Here is a 9398-nt window from a genome sequence, read left to right as displayed (position 1 = left end):
GTAAAACTGGGTTATGGACAGGAGTGGGCCAGTAGTATTCCTGCTCCTGACCTTCATGCACAGCTCAGCAGACAAGGAGGTGGGAGTGGTAAATAAATGCACAAAACAAAAGGGAATGCAGCCAGGCGTCTGGGTCATAGGTCACCCAACAGGAGGGCTGGGGAGGATGGAGGAGTGGGTGGGTGTCACCAGGGAGTTCAGAGCTGAGCGGTACCCACAGACAGCTGCTGGTGTGCCTGCAAAGCCCCAATCCCACCTCGTTTTCTTGCTGGGCAGATATGTAGCTCCTTGACTCCTATTTGGGGCAAAACAACAGACAGGGTTTTGTTTTTCAGTCTGAAAGGAACTTAACGTTTTTTAAGACAGCCTCTGAATCTCACCACAGGGGTGCTTAACTTCTGGAGTTTAGGGGCCAAGTGTGAACAATGACAGAGGGAAGAAAAGTGTCTTTGGAGAGAACCTACTCAGAGTTGCCAATACCTTCTAGCTCTCAAGGGCACCCCATGAGAAGTAGGAATTTGCTCTGTCCCGGCTAGGGGATAGAAAGGTAAATGGAAACAGCTGTTGCTTTGTAAGGGCCTGGTCTGGAAGGCTCCGTGACCGGGATGAGTGGTGGAAGTTTACATCTGCAAAGGTCTTCAAGGTTGTCTTGTGGGAAATCTCTGTCCTCAACTTGAATGCTTCATTTTATTTTTATAGTTATTGTTTTTAGGGACACAGGCAAAACCTGAATCTATTCTCCTTGGAAAGGAGTCATACAAGAGCAGCATTGCCTCTTGGTGCCATGGTGCCCTGACCCACCCTTGAAAAGGCAGCCACTGTCAGCATCCTCCCAACCCCCCCCCATCTGTTTACATTCAGATAAAAATGGATATATATTCATGAATCTACTTTCCTATTGCTACATTATGTGATCATGCCAAGCACAATGTTTTTTAATTTGATTTTCTCACTGACCAGTATGTTTTGGAGATCTTTTTGTCTTCGTGTATGGAGGTCAAATTCATTTTTTAAAGGCTGCATAGTATTCCGTCCTATGGATTTCCATGCTCCCTCGACTACTTCATAATTGATGGGAAATGTAGATTGTTTCCACTTCACTGGCTATTATAAACCTCAAAGTAAGAAACACCTCTGTGCACAACTCCTTGAGCATATGTGAGTTATTTCTTTAGGGCAGATCCCTAGAAATGGAATTGCTAGAACAGAGGGCCCATGTATTTCTCAGGTATGGCATAATTTGCTTTTAAACCATCTCCACTTGATGCCTGCTGCAGGGAAGTTATCCAATCAACTTTTCATTTCTTCTCCAATTGAAATTGGTCTATTCAGGTCTGGCCTCTTCTTTAGTAAGTTTTTTTTTTTTTAAGATTTTATTTATTTATTTGACAGAGAGAGAGACAGCCAGCAAGAGAGGGAACACAAGCAGGGGGAGTGGGAGAGGAAGAAGCAGGCTCCTAGCAGAGAAGCCTGATGTGGGGCTCGATCCCAGATCGCCGGGATCACACCCTGAGCCGAAGGCAGACGCCTAACAACTGCGCCACCCAGGCGCCCCTCTTCTTTAGTAAGTTTTTAAAGTTTGCTGTTTTCCCTGGAAATCATCTATTGCATTTAAATTCTCATATTTGCTGGTAATTATGCTTTCTATTTAGCCTTTTTAAAGTTAATTTTATTTATTTATTTGAGAGAGAGCATGTGCAGGAAGAGTGGTAGAGGGAGAAGCAGACTCCCCACTGGGCAGGGAATCCGACCCAGGGCTGAGATCATGGGATCGATCCCAGAACCCTGAGATCATGACCTGAGCTGAAGGCAGACACTTAATCAACTAAGCCACCCAGGCGCCCCATTCTGTATTTTCTCTGATTAGATTTGCCAGAAGTTTATCTGTTTGTTGGTCTTCTCAAAGAATGAGTTTAATTCTTATTGATTATTCTCTCTTTGGTTTTCTGGCCTATTAATTTCTTTTATTGTTATTAAATGCCCCTACATCTTTGGAACCATTCTGCAGAGGTTTTGTATAATTTTCTGGTAGTATGTTTAATTCATTTAAAGATTTTTAGTTTTTTAACATGTACCCTTAAAGTTGAAAGTTTTCTCTTGAGAACTGTTTTAGATGTATTGTATTCTCATTTTTGTTCACTTTTAAATAGTAATAATTTCCATTTTAATTTTTTTATCCAAAAATTATGTTGGAAAATTTTTTCAAGTTTTTATTTAAATTCCAGTTATCTAGCATACAGTGTAATATTAGTTTTACATGTACAATATAGTGATTCAATACTTACATACAACACCCGGTGCTCATCACAAGTACACTTCTTAATCCCTATTACCTATTTCACCCATCCCCTCCACCCATCTCCCCTCTGGTAACCATCAGTTTGTTCTCTATAGTTAAGAGTCTGTTTCTGGGTTTGCCTCTCTCTTTCTTCCCCCTTCTCTTGTTTATTTTGTTTCTTAAATTCGACATACGAGTGAAATCATATGGCATTTGTACTTCTTATATTTAGAAATACTTTAATATTTCTAAGTAGACAGAGTCTTTTTGGCTATCCTTTTGATGCTAATTTCTTAGTTTATAGCATTGTGGTCTGAGAATATAGCCTGTACGACTTTAACTTCAGGGAAAATTTTTTCTAGATTTCATTTGTATGGGGGGGGGTGTGTGTGTATGTGTGTATATTTGTGTGAGTGACTTAACATATGGTAATTTTTGTGGAAATTTCATCTTGGTTTGAAAAAAATGCTTCCTCTATCTCTGTTTCTCTCTCTCATCAAGTTTATTTTGATGGCATACAAAGTCTCTACGTCTTGAAGGTTTTGGTTGTTTAATGAGAGGGATAAACAAATCTTCCCTTCTTTCCCACCCTTCCTTCAGCTTATTAAGATATATCAACACAGTGTTGTATAAGTTCAAGGTATATGATTTCATTTGATATGATATGATTTGATTTGATAAACACACATTTGATACACTTATATATTGCAAAATGATTACCATAATAGCATTAGCTAACACTTCCATCATTTCACATAATTACCTTTTTTGTGGTAAGAATATTCAAAATCTAGTCTCTTAATAACTTTCAAGTATATAATACAGTATCATTGGCCATAATCACCATGCTGTACATCAGATCCTCAGAACTTGTTAATTTTATAGCTGCAAGTTTGTACCCTTTGGCCAATATTTCCTCATTTCCCCCACCTCCTGCCCATGGTAATTATCATTATACTTCTGTTTCTATGAGTTTGGCTGTTTTAGATTCCACATATAAATGAGATCAGACAGTATTAGTCTTTCCCTATATGATTCATCTCACTTAGCTTAATGCCCTCAAGTTTCATCCAGGTTGTTGCAAATGGCAGGATTTCCTTCTTTCTCGAGGCTGAATACTATCCCATCACATATCACGTCTTTATCTATTCATCTATTGGCACTTAGGTTGTTCCCATACTTTGGCTATTGTGAATAATGTTGCAATGAACATGGGGACACAGATGTCCCTTTGAGATTCTGTTTTCATTTCCTATGGATATATACCCAGAAGTGGGATTGCTGGATCATATGGTAGTTCTATCTTTAATTTTCTGAGGAAGCTTCATGCTGTTTTCCATTGTGGCTGCACCAACTTTCATTCCCACCAACAGTGCACAAGGACTCCCTTATTCCACATCCTTGCAAACATTTGTTATCTCTAGTCTTTCTTGATGACAGCCATTCAAACAATTGTGCGGTGATATCTCACTGTGGTTTTGATTTACATTTCTCTGATGATGAAGTGATCATGTACCTATTGGTCATTCGTGTATCTTCTTTGGAAAAAATGTCTGTTCAAGTCCTTTGCCCATTTTTAAATTGGATTGTTTAGGTTTTTTTGCTCTTGAGTTGCCTAAATCCTTTCTATATTTTGGATATTAGCTCTTTATCAGATACATGATTTACAAATATTTTTCCCATTCCAGAAGTTGCCTTTTCACTTTGTTGATTTTGTCGATCCTTCCTTTTGCGGTGCAGAAGTTTGATGCAGTTCATGGACAGTTAACTCTTGAACAAGGTGGAAGTTATGGGCACTAATCCCCATGCAGTCGAAAAGCCATGTATAAACTGGCTGCCCTAAAACTTAACTACTAGCAGTTTACTGTTGACCAGAGCCTTACTGAACTGTAATGATTAATACACATTTTATATGTTACATTTATTGTATACTGTATTCTTATGATAAAGTAAGCTAAAGAAAGGAAAATGTTTTTAAGAAAATCATAAGGAATAGAATATAAACTTACAGTACTGTAGATATGTTTCTTGAAAAATGTCAGCACACAGGAAGGCCAGGCTGGCACTGGAATGGTAGACAGCAACAGGCCAGACCTGTAGGAGATGATGTTCTGAAGTCCAGTGGTTTTGGTGTATTAGTGGCAGCCACCAGACAGGCTGTGGGTGGCAACAGTGGCTTGAGGTGTAGTACAGCTGGCCCACTGCCCAGAGGTCCACCAATCAATGTGGTACATGACATTTATTGTTTTGTGTATGTTTAACAATCCTTGCATTTCAGGGATAAATCCCCCTTAATCAAGGTGTATGGTACTTTTAATGTACTGTTGGATTTGGTTTGCTAATATTCTGTTGGGAATTTTTGCCTCCATATTCATCAGGGATATTGATCTGTAGTTTTCCTTCCTGGAGTATCTTTATCTGACTTTGGATTCAGGGTAATGCTAGTCTTATAAAATGAGTTTGGGAGTGTTCCCTCCTCTTCAGTTTTTTGAAAGAGTTTGAGAAGGGTTGGCATTAATTCTTCTTTAAATGTTTGGTAGAATTCATGAGGGAAACCATCTGGTTCTGGGTTTTTTCGTGTTGTGAGGTTTTTGATTACCGATTCAGTCTCTTCATTTGTTACTGGTCTGTTCAGATTTTCTGTATCTTCATGATTCAGTCTTGCTTAGTTGTATATTTCTATGAATGTATCCACTTCTTCTAGTTTAATCCGGCTGTTGGTGTAGAACCACCCATGTTAGAGGAGCAGGAACTAAATATTTTGCCCATTTTAAAATTGGGTTGCACATTTTCTAATGCCTTCTATTAGGTGAGTATTCCCTGGATACCAAAAACAGACAAAAACATCATGAGAAAAATAAAACTGTCAATCAATATCTCTTATGAATATAGACACAAAAATCTTCAATAAAATACCAGCAAATTGAATCCAGCAACATATAAAAAGAATTATACACCATGACTAAGTAGGATTTATCCTGGAAATGCAAGATTGGTTTAACATTCAAAAATCTATTAATGTAACATATCATATAGACAGAACACAGAACACAAGCCACATGATCATCTCAATAGATGTAGAAATGGTATTTGATAAAATTCAATACATTTTTATAACAACAACAAAAATCACCAAAGTAAGACTAGAAGGGAATTTTCTCAACCTGATAAAGGATATCTGTGAAAAACCACAGCTAACAATACTCAATGGTGAAGGACTGAAACCTTTTCCTCCAGGATCAAGAACAAGACAAGGATGTCTGTTCTTGCCATTTATATTCAACATTGTACTAGAGCTTTTGACAGGCAATAAGGCAAGAACGTGGGTTGGGGGTTAAGGGCATCTAGATTGGAAAGAGAGAAGTAAAACTATCTTTATTTGCAGATGACATAGTCTTGTGCATAATTTCCTAAGGAATCCACTGAAGAACCATTAGAATGAATAAACAAGTTGAAAAGGTAGCCAGTGCAAGATCAAAAATTTAAAAAACAATTGTATTCTTATATACTTGAAATGAACAATCCAAAAATAAAACCAAGAAAACAATTTCATTTACAATAACATCAAAATGAAATTAAAACTATAAAATATTGTTGGAGCACCTGGGTGGCTCATTTGGTTAAGTGTCTGCCTTGGGCTTGGGTCATGGTCCCAGGGTCCTGGGATCAAGGCCTGAGTCAGGCTCCCTGCTCAGTGGGGAGTCTGCTTCTCACTCTCCCACTCTCCCTCTCCCCTGCTCATGCTCTCTCTCTTGCTTGCTGTCTAAGTAAATAAATAAAATCTTTTTTAAAAAGTAGAAAATATTGTTGAAATAATTAAAACTGGATTGTCTGTCTTTTATTATTGAGTTGTAAATGTTCTTCAGATATTCTGAATACAATTATTTTTATCAGATATATGATTTGCGGGGCGCCTGGGTGGCTCAGTCGTTAAGCATCTGCCTTCGGCTCAGGGCGTGATCCCGGCAGTCTGGCATCCAGCCCGGCATCAGGCTCCTCCGCTGGGAGCTTGCTTCTTCCTCTCCCACTCCCCCTGCTTGTGTTCCCTCTCTCGCTGGCCGTCTCTCTCTCTGTCAAATAAATAAATAAAATCTTTAAAAAAAAGATATATGATTTGCAAATTAAATATCTTTTCTTAATCTGTGGCTTGTCTTTTCATTTTCTTAATGGTGTCTTTGAAATGCAAACATTTTTCATGTTGATGAAGTCAAATTTATAATTTTTTTTAAAAAGGATAGTTCTTTTGGTATCATATCTGAGTAATCTTTGCCTAACCCAAAGTCATGAACATTTTCTTTTATGCTTTTTTCTAAAAGTTTTGTAGTTTTAACTCTTACACTTAGGTCAATGATTTATTTTCTGTTAATTTTTGTTTATGGTTTTGGATAAGGATCTAAAATCATCTTTTTGCATATGGATGCTCAGTTGTCCCAGAATCACATGTTTAAAAAACTATTCATTACTTTAACACGTTATACAAATATCAATTGACATAAATGTAAGGGTTTGCTTTTGTATGCTTAATTTTGTTTATGTCTACCCTTATGTTTGTACTATACTGTCTTGGTTACTGTAGCTTTATAGTAATTTTTAAAATTGGGACTTGAAACCCCTTCAAATTTTATTATTCTCCTTCAAGGTCCTTCTGGTTATTCTGAGTAATTTGCATTTTCACATAAATTTTAGTATCATCTTAACAATTTCTGCAAAAAAAAAACAGCTAAAATTTTTGACAGGAAATACATTGACTCTATAAATTAATTTGGGGATAATTACCATTATTTTTGAGTCTTTCAGTGCATGAATAGAACATAAATATTTATTTAGGTTTTCTTTTAGTTTCTCTGAGCAATGTTTTGTAGTTTTCCACGTACAAATCTTGTACTTCTTTTGTTATATTTATTTCTAAGTTTGTAATGCTTTTTGGTGTTATTGTGAGTGGAATTGTTTTCTTAATTTTATTTTTGGATCGTTCATTGTGGGTATGTAGAAATACAATTGATTTTTGTATATTTAACTTGTTATTAGTTGCTGAACTTGTTGATTAGTTATACTATTTTGATTTTCTACATATAGGATTATGTTGTCTGTGAATAAAAACCATTTTAATTCAATTTTCCAACTGGGATACTTTTTATTTTTTTCTTACCTGATTTCACTAGCTAAAACCTCCAGTACAAGGTTGGATAGATGTGGTGAGAGCAGACACCCTTGTTTTTTCCCCTAATATTTGGGGGAAAGAATGTAGTCTCTTATCATTAAGTATGGTATTTGCTGTAGGTTTTTCATAGATCCCCTTCATCAGGTTGTAAAATTTCTTTCTTTTCTGAGTTTGTTGATTCTTCTTTAAATGTTTATTAAAACATTTTGGTATTAATTCTTCTTTAAATGTTTGGTAGAATTCACCAGTGAAGCCACCTGGGCTGGTACTTTTATTTGTTGGAAAATTTTCAGTTATGAATTCAATGTCTACTTCTTTAAGTCTAGTCAATTTTTTTAAACTTCTTGAGTCACTTTGTTAAATTTTTGCCTTTCTAGGAACTTCACCATTTAATCTAAGCTGTCTAATTTGCTGGCATAAAAGTGTTCATAGTATTGCCTTATTTAACACTTAAACATTTAACATTAAAAATATTTCCTGGGCATGGAAGTTTTTGTCTTCTGTTGCAAATAATGCCAATCCCTTTCAGCAGGAGAGCTGCCAGTCTTGTGGCCCGCCCCACTGAGATAGAATCTCTATGCTACAGAGCTGGGGTGGAGGGAAATGGGAACTGCCGAAAACTAAAATGCCATTGACTCCTCCCATTTTTATAAGCACATCCAATTTGTTGTATGCTTTGGCCAATCTCCAGAATCTTTAAAGGGTTGTTTATTTCAATTTTGCTCCATTTTGTTACTTCTTTTTGGTCAAAGAATTTTCTAAGTTTGTCTTTCAGCTATTTCAGAAGTCTTCCCTCCCCCCTCCACCATTTGCATTTATTACAGTTATTTAAACAAATGCAAAGTTATTCCTGCCATTTTATTTTAGTTTTATATTTACCATATTTTATGTTCTCGTTCCCCTCATGTTGTTTTTTAGTGAATTGATTGCATTTTCTTTAATTCTTTTCCTTCTTAATGACTTAAGAATTTAGATACTATTTCTTGTCTTCTAGCAGTTACCTTTAATTTTTAAATAAATACATGTAAACACATTTTTCTATCCACACCTAAAGTTAATAAGTGTTTAGATCCCCTCTTCAAATAAAACATAACCTTGGCATGTTTTTATTTTTCTAGTCTCTCCACCATCTCCCTTCCCACCCACTGCAGTAACTTCCCATGTTGAGACCATTTGACATTTTATCTTTAATCTTAGTTTTTATTTTGTTAAGTAATCTATGCCTTTTTAGGTAGCTGTGAATTTTGTTGATTTTTTTTTTTGTCACCGTTCTTTCTTCACTGCCCCTCAGCCATCACTCACATGGTCATTGTCTAGTCTACACTTTGCCATCCATAATAAATGAATCAGTACCTAACTCTCCATTTTAAATATCCCACTATCTGACCATCATTGCCTTTCCTTCTGTCTCATTACTCTGGTTCTGTCATGGAAGAAGACATCTGACTTTATTGAAGCTTCCAAATCTTTGACTTTATCCTTTATCACCATCCTTCACTGTTTATTTCCCTCCCTACTCCCTTAAGGTTATATAGGCAACACAGTATAACTGTCTCCTTGTAAACACCCTTTGCCCCTCTCTCCCTTCATAATTACTCTTGGAAGAACAACCCAGTTAAACCCTAGTTTTCTGCTTACTCCATGTTTGTACCCAAGAAGCTGAATAATACTAGGGAAAATGATTTAAATCACTTCAAATTTGTGACCTTAGATCTCATATGGGTGCTCAACATGTTCAGACATGCTTACTACTCTCCCCCAATAAATTTACCCTCTCAAACAACTATTTTACTTCTTTTCTATCCTTAAGCCTCCAATATCCTCTCACCTCTTAATCTCAGCTATGACCTCAACTCCAACTCCATAGAGAAAAACAACTTAATTAGACAGAGAGTGGCCTTGTCCTTTTACCTTTCATCTGCCATTCTGTCTGCATTTGTATCCCCCATTTATGATAGA

This window comes from Ursus americanus, chromosome 20 (genome assembly GCF_024610735.1).
Source record: "Ursus americanus isolate L20-20 chromosome 20, mUrsAme1.1.p, whole genome shotgun sequence".
NCBI lineage: Eukaryota > Metazoa > Chordata > Mammalia > Carnivora > Ursidae > Ursus > Ursus americanus.
The sequence above is the reverse complement of the archived record's forward strand: the minus strand, read 5'-3'. Positions refer to the sequence as shown.